This window comes from Hylobates moloch, unplaced genomic scaffold (genome assembly GCF_009828535.3).
Source record: "Hylobates moloch isolate HMO894 unplaced genomic scaffold, HMol_V3 SCAFFOLD_2, whole genome shotgun sequence".
Taxonomy (NCBI): domain Eukaryota; kingdom Metazoa; phylum Chordata; class Mammalia; order Primates; family Hylobatidae; genus Hylobates; species Hylobates moloch.
This window is the reverse complement of record NW_026652277.1, coordinates 61,390,768-61,404,337: the sequence shown is the minus strand read 5'-3', so window position 1 is coordinate 61,404,337 and position 13,570 is coordinate 61,390,768. Positions and strand designations below refer to the sequence as shown.

Here is a 13,570-nt window from a genome sequence, read left to right as displayed (position 1 = left end):
AGAGGATCACTGGAGCCCAAGAGTTCCAGACCAGCCTGGACAACATGGGGAGACCCCGTCTATACAAAAAATAAAAAAAGCCGGGCGTGATGGAGTGGGCCTGTAGTCCCAGCTACTTGGGAGGCCGATTGCTTCAGCCCAGGAGGTAGAGGCTGAGGTAAGCTGTGATTACCACCACTGAACTCCAGCCTGGGTGACAGAGTGAAACCCTGTCTCTAAAAAAAAAAAGAAAACATATATTTATTATGTACTGATCACACGCATAACAAAAGTGAACCCTCCCCTAATGAAACTGTATTCACAAGTGAACACACAGAGATTTGCACACACACACACACAAAGACTGGTTGTGCAGCTTTCCTCTTCCTAAGCCAGGACCTGTCAAAGACAAGCAAAAGGAAGTTGTTAGAGTACAAAATAAGAGAAAGCTAATATTTTTAAAAACTCCTTACTGTGGAAAATGTCAAACAGAAGAGCAGAATGAATTTCCAGAACTTCGTAAATTGTCAACACTTTTCAATCTTGTTTCGTGTATCCCCTACCACCATCTTCCAAACCTTATTTTCTTTGCTAGAATATTTTAAAGCAATGGGTATTACATTTAGAGTTTGACTTGTTTAACCTGGACTACTTTTAGGTAAGGAAAGTTCAGTATTTCTTAGAAAACCCTTTCCCCAACCAAAAAACAAAGAACAAGAAAAATCGATAGGCTTGGCTCTGTGAACCTGGAGTATCAAAGAGAAGGGGGTTCAGTTTTGTTTTTTGGGCTAAAATACAGTCCGACAGAGAGTATTGTCATTTTTGTACAAAAACAGGGACAAAAGAAAAGGTAACAGTGCAAATACTCCGTCTTCCAGGAAGGGAGGCTGGGATGCCTCAGTGTTAAAATGACAAAAGAAAACCCCAGAGCAAGAACCATGATCCCTCAGAGGAGTCCCAAAAATGTCCAAGACAGCCTGGCTGGGAGAGGGGGTGTGGGAAGGGCAGGCCCCCAAGAGAGAAGTCCCCATATCCTCTGGCTAGAGACTAGGCCCAGGACTCACCAATGCCAGCAGCCCTCACCTCCCTTTGGGGTGAGAGCAGGTGCTGAGGTCAGGCTGGTTTTTGTTCCCCACTGCTTGTTTGTGATTTGTTCTTGGATACCTGGAAAGGGGCCAGTTGAGGCCTCAGGGGTTGAGGCCCCTCTGGAAATGTGGTTCCTGGGAATGGGCCTGGACATAGAAGCCACTGGATGTCTCTTTCCTGAACAGTAATTTTGTTCATCAGTAACCCTGTAATTTCCCAAGGTAAACAAAGAACAGGCTAGTCTTCCCCGCCCCAGCCAAAAAAGAGAAGGGGGTTTCTTCATCTGCAAGATTTGGGAATCCTAGAGTTACTTATTTATATAGAGACAGAGTTTTGCTCTTTTGCCCCAGCTGGGGTGCAGTGGTGGGAATATGACTCACAGTAGCCTTGACCTCCCGGGTTCAAGTAATCCTCCTGCCTCAGCCTCCGAAAGTGCTTGGGATTACAGGCATGAACCACCACGCCTGACCTATTTTTCTTTTCGTAAGCCTCCCTTTCAAGAAGGAAAATGGGTTAGCCCTTCCTAACAGATCATCACTACAAATAACAGGTTGCTATGTATTGGAGACTGCCTATATTTACTCTTGCCCTCATTTTCTTAATAGCAGCAGTCATCATCTATAACATAAAAATCTGAATGGATTGGAAACCTAAATAGACAGAAATCCTGTACTTTATAATCAGGAGTATAAATAATAAGAGGCAGCCTGGGCAACCTGGCGACATCCCGTTATCTACTAAAAATACAAAAAATCAGCTGGGCGTGGTGACACCTGCCTGTGGTCCCAAAAGGTCATATGCTCTCTCACAGCACAAACTGACCCTAAAACCGGAGCCCACAAGGTTGAGGCTTCAGTGAGTGGAGATCGCACCACTGCACTCCAGCACTCCAAGGTAGCACCTGCCATCCTCCTGACAGAGTGAGACCCTGTCTCAAAAGTAAATAAATAAATAAATTTAAAAGAGGCCATTGGGTTGGACTGAGCTTTTCCACTAGGCCCAAAAGACCAAACCAAAATGGAGTTACTCACCTTCCGCAAGACCAAGCTGAAACTAAGTTTATTTGACCTTCTGAGTAATCAGGAGAGACAGATAATGGCCAAATCCTCGAACAGACCGGTGTTAGCTGGCAGGATAAGGAAGTCCCCTCTGCTTTGACCTTTATAGGGAAAATACCTGAAACAACCAATCTGCTTTGTGTTCTCTGTTTTTACTTTCCTTGGCCCTTTACTGTCTACAAACCCAACCTCCTTTGCTCAGCTCATCAAAACACTCACTCTATAGAATGAGATGTTGCCCGATTCTAGAATAGAAAATAAAAGCCAATTAAGATTTATAAAAGGTGAGGCCGGGTGCAGTGGCTCAAGCCTGTAATCCCAGCACTTTGGGTGGCCGAGGTGGGTGGATCACTTGAGGTTGGGAGTTCGAGACCAGCCTGACTAACATGGAGAAACCCCTCTCTACTAAAAATACGAAATTAGCTGGGCGTGGTGGTGCATGCCTGTAATCCCAGCTACTCAGGAGGCTGAGGCAGGAGAATTGCCTGAACCCAGGAGGCGGAGGTTGTGGTGAGCCGAGATCGTGCCATTGCACTCCAGCCTGGGCAACAAGAGCGAAATTCTGTCTCAAAAAAAATTCTAAAAGGCATGTGCGGTGCTCATGCCTATAATCCCAGCACTTTGGGAGGCCGAGGCGGGCAGATCACTTGAGGTCAGGAGTTCAAGACCAGCCTGGCCAATATGGTGAAACCCCATCTCTACTAAAATACAAAAATTAGCTGGGCATGTTGGTGTATGCCTGCAATCCCAGCTACTTGGGAGGCTGAGGCAAGAGAATCGCTTGAACCTGGGAGGCGGAGGTTGCAGTGAGCTGAGATCACGCCACTGCATGCTAGCCTGGGCGACAGAGAGAGACTCTGTCTCAAAAAAAAAGAAGATTTGTAAACTAAATTCATTGTAATTTTGTCTTTTGACAGTTCTGGCAACCGACAAAGGAGCCTGAAGGACACCGCTGATGACTTCTGAGACTCCCAGAGGAATATCAGAGAGGTGCCACAGAGCCACAGATGCCTTTTGAGGTCTTCGGTCTTCCTCATGGAGCCTCAAGGGTTATAGGTAAGTTCCTCTCAGGTGGACTCCCGTTTTTCTTTTTGGCTTTTGAATTTAGGATTAGTTTATGCTGTGAGACAGTGCATGACCTTTTGGGGTTTGCAGTGGCTGATAAGTCGTTGGCAAGAGCTGCAGTTTTGTCTTGGCTGGGTGCGGTGGCACATGCCTGTAATCCCAGCACTTTGAGAGGTAGGTGGATTGCTTGAGATCAGCCTGGCCAACATAGCAAAACCCCGTCTCTACTAAAAATACAAAAATTAGCCAGGTGTGGTGGTGCGCCCCTATAATCCCAGCTACTCGGGAGGCTGAGGCATGAGAATCATTTGTTTGTCTCAAACAAACAAACAAAAGAAAGAAACAAGCAGACAACAAAAAGAAAAAACAAACAAAAAGAAGAGACGGGTCTGGTGATGTTATCCAGGCTGGAGTACAGTGGTTATTCACAAGCACAATCAGTGGACACTACTGCCTCAAACTACTGGGCTCAAGCAATGCTTCTGCCTTTGCCTCTGAGTGCCTGGGATTACAGGATTACAGGTTTTACAGGTGTGTGCCATTAAGTCTGGTTTAAGAGCTGCTTTTTTTTTTGGTTTTGTTTGTTTTTTAGTTGTTTACCTTACTCATGGACTCAGGTAACAAGGAGCTGCATTTTAAGACAGTGTTGCTCTAAGTGGTTATTACTGCAGGAGGCATGAACTCTGGCTTTTGGAATCTGCTGGAATTTGAATTCTATCCTTTTTGTTATGTTTTCTTGCATGCTTAGGTAGGAAAAAAATCAATGGGTAAGTTGGTCAAGGGGATCTCAGAGCCAAAGCCACCATTTAACTAGTGGGCACAGTTCAGGTACTTCAGAGCTATTAAAGTGCTGGCCACTAAAAAATGAAACTCCCTGTTACAATAAACTAGCCATGAAACAAGGTAGCACTTGCCACCCTCAATAAAATGTTTATGCAATGAGGTACACTATGAAAGAATTATACCACCCAACCTCATGATGTTTCCCTCTTAGGCTTTTTTTTTTTTTTTTCTTGAGATGGAGTCTCACTCTGTAGCTCAAGCTGGAGTGCAGTGGTGCAACCTCGGCTCACTACAACCTCTGCCTCCAGGATTCAAGCGACTCTTGCCTCAGCCTCCTGAGTAGCTGGGACTACAGGCGGTGCCATCATGCCCGGCTAATTTTTTTTTTTGTATTTTTAGTAGATACGGGGTTTCACCATGTTGCCCTGGATGTTCTCGAACTCCTGAGCTCAGGCAATCAACCTGCCTTGCGCTCCCAAAGTGCTAGGATTACAGGTGTGAGCCACCACGCCTGGCCCCCTCTTAGGCTTTTGTCTTGACTTTGAGAGACCCAAGAGTCAACGTAAACATGAGATCTTCAATTTTTTTTTTTTTGTTGAGATGGGAGTCTTGCTCTGTTGCCTGGGCTCACTGCAACCTCCACCTCCGGGGTTCAAGCGATTCTCCTGCTTCAGCCTCCCGAGTAGCTGGGACTACAGGCGTGTGCCACCATGCCCAGCTAATTTTTATATTTTTAGTAGAGACCAAGTTTCACCATGTTGACCAGGCTGGTCTTGAACTCCTGACTCAGGTGAGCCGCCCACCTCGGCCTCCCAAAGTGCTGGGATTACAGGTGTAAGCCATCTCACCCGGCTGGATCCTTAATTTTTAAAGAACTGAATATTCCACCTTCCAGCTACACCTGCCTTTTACTTGTATTAGGCCCCAGTAGCTGAAAATACTTATAAAGGTGGTGAAACCAATGAAATCTTACTAAAGATAATTTAAAATTACAATGGTCATTATATGGACCATTCCAGATGAGATGAGTGATACTCCACTTATTTTTATTTTTATTTTTTTTTGAGACAGAGTCTCACTCTGTCACCCAGGCTGGAGGGCAGTGGCACAATCTGGACTTACTGCAACCTCCGCCTCCCAGGTTCAAGCAATTATCATGCCTCAGCCTCCCAAATAGCTGGGATTATAGGTGCTGTCCACCACGCTGGGCTAATTTTGTATTTTTAGTAGAGATGGGGTTTCATCATGTTGGCCAAGCTGGTCTCAAACTCCTGACCTCAAGCAATCCACCCGTCTCGGCCTCCTAAAGTGCTGGGATTGCAGGCATGAGCCACCATGCCAGGCTGATACTCAACTTTAAGAAGTGCATTTAGGCCAGGTATGGTGGGTGGCTCATGCCTGTAATCCTAGAGCTTGATCTCAGGAGTTCGAGACCAGTCTGGGCAACACAGTGAAACCCTGTTTCTACAAAAATTTCAAAAATTAGCCAGGTGTGGTGGCTTGCACCTATAGTCCCAACTACTCGGGAGGCTGAGGTGGGAGGATTGCTTGAACTCAGGAGGCGGAGGTTGCAGTGAGCTGAGATTATGCCACTGCACTCCAGCCTGGGCTACAGAAGGAGAGCCTGTCTCAAAAAAAAAAAAAAAAAAGGAAGTGCGTTTAAAAATGAGGGTTCCTGGCCGGGCGCAATGGCTCATGCCTGTAATCCAGCACTTTGGGAGGCTGAGGCAGGTGGATCATGAGGTCAGGAGATGGAGAACATCCTGGCTAACATGGTGAAACCCCGTCTCTACTGAAAAAAATACAAAAAAATTAGCCGGGCGTGGTGGCAGGCACCTATGGTCCCAGCTACTCGGGAGGCTGAGGCAGGAGAATGGCGTGAACCTGGGAGGTGGAGCTTGCAGTGGGTCGAGGTCGTGCCCCTGCACTCCAGCCTGGGTGACAGAGTGAGACTCTGTCTCAAAAAAAAAAAAAAAAAAAAAGAGGGTTCCTGCTGGGCATAGTGGCTCTGACCTGTAATCTGAGCACTTTGCAAGGCCAAGGAGGGAGAATTACGTGGGCCCAGGAGTTCAAGACCAACCTGAGCAACATAGACCACATTTCTACAAAAACTTTGAAAAATTAGCTGGGCATGGTGACATACCCCTGTAGTTACTAGCTACTTGGGAAGCTGTGATAGGAGAATCTCTTGAATCCGGGAGTTGGAGGCTGCAGTGCATTCTGATCACACACCACTGTACTCTAGACTGGGCTACAGAGCAAGACCTTGTCTCCAAAAGAGAGAGAGAGAGAGTTCCCGAATTAGACCCACCCTGGGATGCCTATTGATATGCAGAACCTTCTAAAAAGATTTCAAAATTTTTTCTTGCTTCTTTTAAAAGACTCATTACAAAAGGCAAATGAAAAGCTTAAGTAGCTAATTGATAAGAAAAATGGAAACTGCCAACCTTTTTGCTTATTTACTATCACACCCCAAAGACAAAAAGAAAGCGGGAAAAGTGGTTTTTATAAAACTTAGTCCCTCGGGTCAAGCAATTTTGCTTCTTTTTTCAGAGTTATCAGTGCTAGAGTCCAGACATAGAAAATGATTTGTCTGACCTATTTGTTAATGGACTCCACCCTAAACTCAGTAATCCAGTTAAGAAACAGAAGCAAAATTGAAAAGCCACCAGTCTGACTAAATTATTATCCAGAATATGGCATTCTGGCATTCAGCTAGTTTTTTTGTTTGTTTTTGAGACAGAGTCTCTCTCTGTTGCCCAGCCTAAAGATCTCGGCTCACTGCAACCTCCACCTCCTGGGTTCAAGCGATTCTCCTGCCCCAGCCTCCTGAGTAAGCAGCTTGGATTACAGGTGCACGTCACCACGTCCAGCTAAGTTTTGTGTTAGTAGAGACAGGATTTTGCCATGTTGGTTGGGCTGGTCTCAAACTCCTGACCTCAGGTGATCCACCTGCCTCTGCCTCCCAAAGTATTGGAATTACACGCGTGAGCCACCACGCCCAGGCTGATTTTTTTTTTTTAATACGAAATGCTTCACCAATTTTCGTGTCATCCTTGTGGAGGGGACCATGCTAATCATCTCTGTGTCATTCTAATTGCAAGCACCAGATTTTTTTTAATTTTGTATTTTTTTTTAGAACCGAGTTCTTGTTCTGTCACCCAGGTTGGAGTGCAGTGGTACAATCATAGCTCACTGCAGCCTCAAATTCCTAAGCTTAAGAAATCCTCTTGCCTGAGCCTCCCAAGTAGCTAGGACTACAAGAACACGCCACTACACCTGGCTAATTTTTTAAAAAATTTTTTGTAGACACAAAATCTTGTTATGTTGCCCAGGCTGGTCTTAAACCTCTGGCCTCAAGTGATCCTCCCACCTTGGCCTCCAAAAATGCTGGGGTTATAGGCATGAACCACCATGCCTGACCTCGTATCAGACTTTCAACCATAGCCATTTTAAGTCCACAGTTAATTATTTTATTCTCATGCTCTTCTGAAACCCTTTTTTTTTTTCTTTTTCTTTTTTGAGGCAGAGTCTCACTCTGTTGCCCAGGCTGGAGTGCAGTATCATGATCTTGGCTCACTGCGACCTCCACCTCCCGACTCAAGGGATCCTCTGAGTAGTTAGGACTACAGGTGTGTACCACTACACCCAGTTAATTTTTTTTTTTTTTTGTAGAGATGAGGTTTCACCATGTTGCCCAGGCTGGTCTCAAACTCCTGGGCTCAAGCGGTCTGCCTGCCTTGGCCTCCCAAAGTGCTGGGATTGCAGGCATGAGCCACCCGCCCAGCCCTTCTGAGAGCTTTTTGCAAACAACTGTAAAGTGTTGTGTCTTCAAGAAGATTCATGGGAAGTGTGGCCTGGCGCAGTGGCTCACGCCTGTAATCTCAACACTTTGGGAGGCCGAGGCAGGTAGATCACCTGAGGTCACAAGTTCAAGACCAGCCTGGCCAACATGGCAAAACCCTGTCTCTACTAAAAATACAAAAATTAGCCAGACATGGTGGTGTGCGCCCATAATCCCACCTACTCGAGAAGCTAAGGCAGGAAAATTGCTTGAACTCAGGAGATGGAGGTTATAGTGAGCTGAGATCACGCCACTACACTCCAGCCTGGGCAACAGAGGGAAACTCCGAAGATTCATGGGAAGTGTTAAAGCAAACTAAATGAGGACTCCGTACTTCCATATTTGAGTCCTTGGATGAACTGCAACCTAACTTAATAGGTAGACAAAATTGAAAACCTAACTTAGAAGTTATAACAATAGTGCCTATAACAATAGCTGAGTCTTAGCCAATCCCAGCACAGCCATATTTCAACCATTCATACACTGCTGGGTGTTCAAACGGTGTTCAAATAAGGCAGATGCCAACCTGTAACTAATTCAGCTGTTTCCGAGCCTCACTTCCAATTTCTGTACATCACTTCCCTTTTTTTATCTATAATTTTTTTCTGACCACGAGACACCATTGGAGTTTCTCTGAATCTGCTGTGATTCTGGGGGCTGTCTGATTCGCGAATCATTCATTTCTCAACTAAACTCCTTTAAACTTAATTCTGCTGACTTTTTCTTTTAACAGAAGGATAGAGAGGACTCTGACAAATAAATGTAGGTTTCTGATAACTTTAAGATCACACCACTGGACTAGGTAGAAATTTCCAGAAATCTAATGAAGAAACTGATGGGTTTGTGAGCTGCTAACCAAGATCAAGCAGAACAAAAATTAATTACATGGGATTAAATAAACTGATGAAGAAGAATTATGGGTTTTTACAGCATTTTTATTCGAAATATTGCAGGTTTTTTGTTTGTTTGTTTGCTTGCTTTTGAGACGGAGTCTCGCTCTGTCGCAAGGCTGGATGGAGTACAGTGACGCGAACTCGGCTCACTGCAACCTCTGCCTCCCAGGTTCAAGTGATTCTCCTGCCTCAGCCTCCCGAGTAGCTGGGACTACAGTTGCATGCCCAACTAATTTTTTTGTATTTTAGTAGAGACAGTGTTTCACCATGTTGGCCAGGATGGTCTCGATCTCTTGACCTCGTGATCCACCCGCCTCGGCCTCCCAAAATGTTGTGATTACAGGCGTGAGCCACTGCGCCTGGCCATATTGCAGGTTTTTTAATATTTTGTTTTTCAGATTTAAGACAACTCTTTCTTTTAAGCTATCTGTAACTTACAGCAATTTGGCAAAGTATACTTTTGTGAACAAAAATTGAAACATTTACTTTCAGTACATACCTGATCCCTCCAGAATTTAGAAATATTCATGAAAATTTTTATTTTCGTGGCAATATAGTTATTTTCATAGTTAAATTCAATAAGAATCTGCTCGGTTTTCTCAGAATAAAATTGGAAATATCAGTTATATTTTTTCACTGGGATACCATATTTGACAAGTGCATAGAATTAATCTACAGGTACTGTAGACAAAGTCTGAGGTATGCTTCGGTTTGGTTTCATAGCCTCAAGAGGTTGTTGATAATCCAATCCGTTGGATTTGATTTCCTGTCAAAAGTTCCAGCAGAGCAAAGTTTAATAGAGCCCTATGTGGTCAATTGTTATTCTTGCTGTACTTGTATAAATAAACAGCCTAAGTTTGATGAGACTAAACTCACTTTGCAAACAAATTAGTTTTACTCTGATTATCTTTGGTAGAAATGGGGGTGACTGTAGAGCAGGAGTCCCCAACCCCTGGCTCCCCTGTTAAAAACTGGGCCACACAGCAGGAGGTGAGCACAGACAAGCGAGCATTACCGCCTGAGCTCCACCTCCATCAGATCATCAGCAGCATTAAATTCTCACAGGAGGCCAGGCGTGGTGGCTCATGCCTGTAATCCCAGCACTTTGGGAGGCCAAGGTGGGAGGATTGAGGTCAGGAGTTCAAGACCAGCCTTGCCAACATGGTGAAACCCCATCTCTACTAAAAATACAAAAATTAGCTGGGTATGGCGGCGCACACCTATAATCCCAGATACTTAGGAGGCTGAGGCAGGAGAATCCCTTGAACCCGGGATGCAGAAGTTGCAGTGAGTCAAGATCACATCACTGCACTCCAGCCTGGGTGACAGAGTGAGACTCCGTCTCAAAAACAAAAAGTCCTCATTGAAGTGGGAACCCTATTGTGAACTTCACATACGAGGGATCTAGGTTTCTTGCTCCTCATGAGAATCTAATGCTTGATGATCTGAGGTGAAAGTTTCACCGAAACTAACCCCTCCACTCCCACCCTGGTCTATGGAAAAATTGTCTTCCACAAAAAGGTTGGAGACCGCTGCTATTGAGAGAAAAACTATGTTTCTGAGGAAAGCTGTAGTATACCTGTTAATAGAATATACCCCTCTTCCTTGTTCTCAAGTTTTTATTATCTACCTGTAGACTAGACTAGATTCTGAATTCTTCTAGTTTCCTCCAATATGTGGTTACAACTCTCCAACTAAAAATAAGAACTACTCTGTTCCTGAAGCCCTATAAGCAGAAGCTGGACAACTCAATGTAAATTTCAAAGGACAAGTCTTATTACTGATGTGTGGGCCAAACAGAGATTTCACCAAAATGCATGATGCCATAACCAGAGACAACCAAACTGCAAATCAAGATGAGAAGTTGGGCTGGGCCCGGTGGCTTACACCTGTAATCTCAATGCTGTGGGAGGCTGAGGTAGGCAAATCACTTGAGGTTAGGAGTTTGAGCCCAGCCTGGCCAACATCTCAGCTCACTGCAACCTTTGCCCCTCAGGTTCAAGTGATTCTCCTGCCTCAGCCCCCCAAGTAGCTGGGACTACAGGCACCCGCCACCACGCCTGGCTAATTTTTTGTATTTTTAGTAGACAGAGGGTTTCACCATGTTGGCCAGGCTGGTCTTGAACTCGCAACCTCAGGTGATCTGCCCACCTCAGCCTCCCAAAGTGCTGGGATTACAAGTGTGAGCCACCATGCCCAGCCTCATGATCTGTTTTATAAAGTAAGACTTCTAGTGCTCGGCTTCAGAAGCACATATACTAAAACAATTAGAAAGATACAGAGAAGATTAGCATGGCCCCTGCACAAGGATGACATGCAAATTTGTAAAGCGTTCCACATTTTAAAAAAAAAGACTTCTAGATCCACTTGTTCTCACTTCCTTCCTTAATTTATCCCAGTCATGGGATGCTAGATTACCTACTAGCTGAACAGAAAGGAGTCTGCGTAGTGGCTGATACTTCTTGTTGCACATAGGTAAATATATCAAGTATTGTAGAGACTCAGTTATTAAAAAGTAACACCTACTTGGTTAAAACAGGCAGACTCCTCATCTAGCTCATTCTTAGATCTGTTTGATTTTAGTTGCTTTAGTTCATGGAGACCCTGGGTAAGAAGCATACTCCAAATTTTTGATATTATCCTCCTGATGATCACAATATTAGTCTTCCTGGTACACAGTATCCTCTCGAAAAGTCTTAAATATCTACATGCAACTATCTGCTGAATGCTAAACGGTCTTTTGGGCTGGAATGAAGAAAACTTAAAGAAACACATGATAAGAAAGACAATGTAACCCATGAATGATGTATGGAGGGCACACCCCAAAATGATGGTGACTGTTAGATTGTATTGATGCCCTAAGTCTTGGTCACACTGTCACCTATGAGAGACCCTGACAAAAAGAGGGGAATTGTTCAATACGATTATCTCTCTTTAGGCTCAAAAGACCAAATCAAAATGGAGTTACTTGTCCTGAAGTTCCATACCACCAAACTGAAACTAAGTTGTTTATGTGACACTTCAAGGTAGCAGGAGTTAATAGGCAAATACCCAAATAGTCCAGTTTTATCTGGCTTGATAAAGTCCCTTCTGCTTTAACCTTCACAGGGAAAGTAGCTTTGAAATGACCAATCTGCTTTTTGTTCTGTTTCTGCTTTCCTCAGCCCGTTTCTTTTTTTTTGAGTCAGAATGTCACTCTGTTGCTCAGGCTGGAGTGCAGTGGCACAATCTCAGCTCACTGTAGCCTCCACTTCTCAGGTTTAAGCGATTCTCCTCCTTCAGCCTCCCGAGCAGCTGGAATTACAGGCACATGCCCAGCTAATTTTTGTGTCTTTCATAGAGACAGGGTTTTTCCATGTTGACCTGGCTGGTCTCAAACTCCTGACCTCCAGTGATCCACCCTCCTTGGCCTCCCAAAGTGCTGGAATTACAAATGTGAGCCACCATGCCCGGACTCCTCAGCTTATTTCTCTCTATAAAGCCAAACTCCTTTGCTCAGCTCATTGGAGCAAAGGAGTTTGGTTTTACAGAAAGAATCACACACACAAAAAAAGCCAATTAAGATCTTTAAACTAAATTTATTGTAATTTTGACTTTTGAAAGGAGTAACACCTAAGCATTAAAACAGAAAAGTTTTAATTTTTACTTACAGGAAGCTGGGGAGAGTATAAAGGAGAAAAGAAACTAACTTTGAACAATTATTCATTTATCTAACAAACATTTATTAAGTGCTTTTTGTGTTCCAGGCACTGTGCTATGCCCTGTGAATTCAGGGATATAATATGTTTTCAGATTAGTTATCAAAGTATTGTTTAAATACAGGCATACTTCATTTTATTGTGTTTTGCTTTATTGCAGTAAAAAGTAGTGTATATTCTGACTGCTCCATTGAGTGGCCATTTCTCTGTCTCCCTTTACTCGGGCCTCCTTATTTCCTACAACACAGTGATATTGAAATTAGGCCAATTCCTGGTGGCGGGCGCCTGTAGTCCCAGCTACTCGGAGAGGCTGAGGCAGGAGAATGGCGTGAACCCAGGAGGTGGAGCTTGCAGTGAGCCGAGATCGTGCCACTGCACTCCAGCCTGGGCAACAGAGCGAGACTCCATCTCAAAAAAAAAAAAAAAGAAAAAAGAAATTAGGCCAATTAATTACCCTACAGTGGCCTCTAAGTGTTCAAATGAAAGGAGGAGTTATACATCTCTTACTTTAAATTAAAAGCTAGAAACAATTAAGCTTATTGAGGAAGGGGGCATGTCAAAAGCTGAGACAGGCCGAAAGCTAAGCCTCTTGCATCAGTTAGCCAAGCTGTGAATGCAAAGGAAAAGTTCTTGAAGGAAATTAGAAGTATTACTCCAGTGAACACATGAATGATTTAAAAAAAAAAAAAAGCAAAACAGCTTTATTGTTGATATGGGGAAAGTTTGAGTGGTCTGGATAGAAGATCAAACCAATCACAACATTCCCTTAAGCCAAAGCCTAATCCAGAGTAAGGCCTTAACTCTCTTCAGTTCTGTAGAGGCTAAGAGAGGTTGGAAAGCTGCAGAAGAAAAGTTTGAAGCTAGGCAGAGGTGGTTCATGAGGCTTAAGGAAAGCAGCTGTCTCTATCATGTAAAAGTGCAAGGTGAAGCAGCAAGTGCTGATGGAGAAGCTGTAGCAAGCCATCCAGAAGATCTAGCATAATAATCAATGAAGATGAACCCACCAAACAGATTTCCACTGTAGACGAAACAGCCTTATATGGGAAGAAGATGACATCCAGGACTTTCATTGTTAGAAATGAGAAGTCACTGCCTGGCTTCAAAGCTTAAGGGACATGCTGACTCTTGTTAGGAGCTAATGCAGCTGGTGATTTTAAGTTGAAG

The 13,570-nt window shown here is 44.1% G+C and overlaps 2 non-coding genes across 2 annotated transcripts; one reads left to right on the top strand and one right to left on the bottom strand.

The window, feature by feature from the left end:
- Window positions 1-6,990: 6,990 nt before the first annotated feature.
- LOC116477452 (U6 spliceosomal RNA) lies at window positions 6,991-7,095 on the bottom strand. The gene has a single exon (XR_004250462.1). It is a non-coding gene; the product is annotated as a U6 spliceosomal RNA (small nuclear RNA).
- A 3,846-nt stretch (window positions 7,096-10,941) lies between these two features.
- On the top strand, window positions 10,942-11,052 carry LOC116477123 (U6 spliceosomal RNA). Its single transcript, XR_004250362.1, has one exon. It is a non-coding gene; the product is annotated as a U6 spliceosomal RNA (small nuclear RNA).
- Window positions 11,053-13,570: the final 2,518 nt, after the last annotated feature.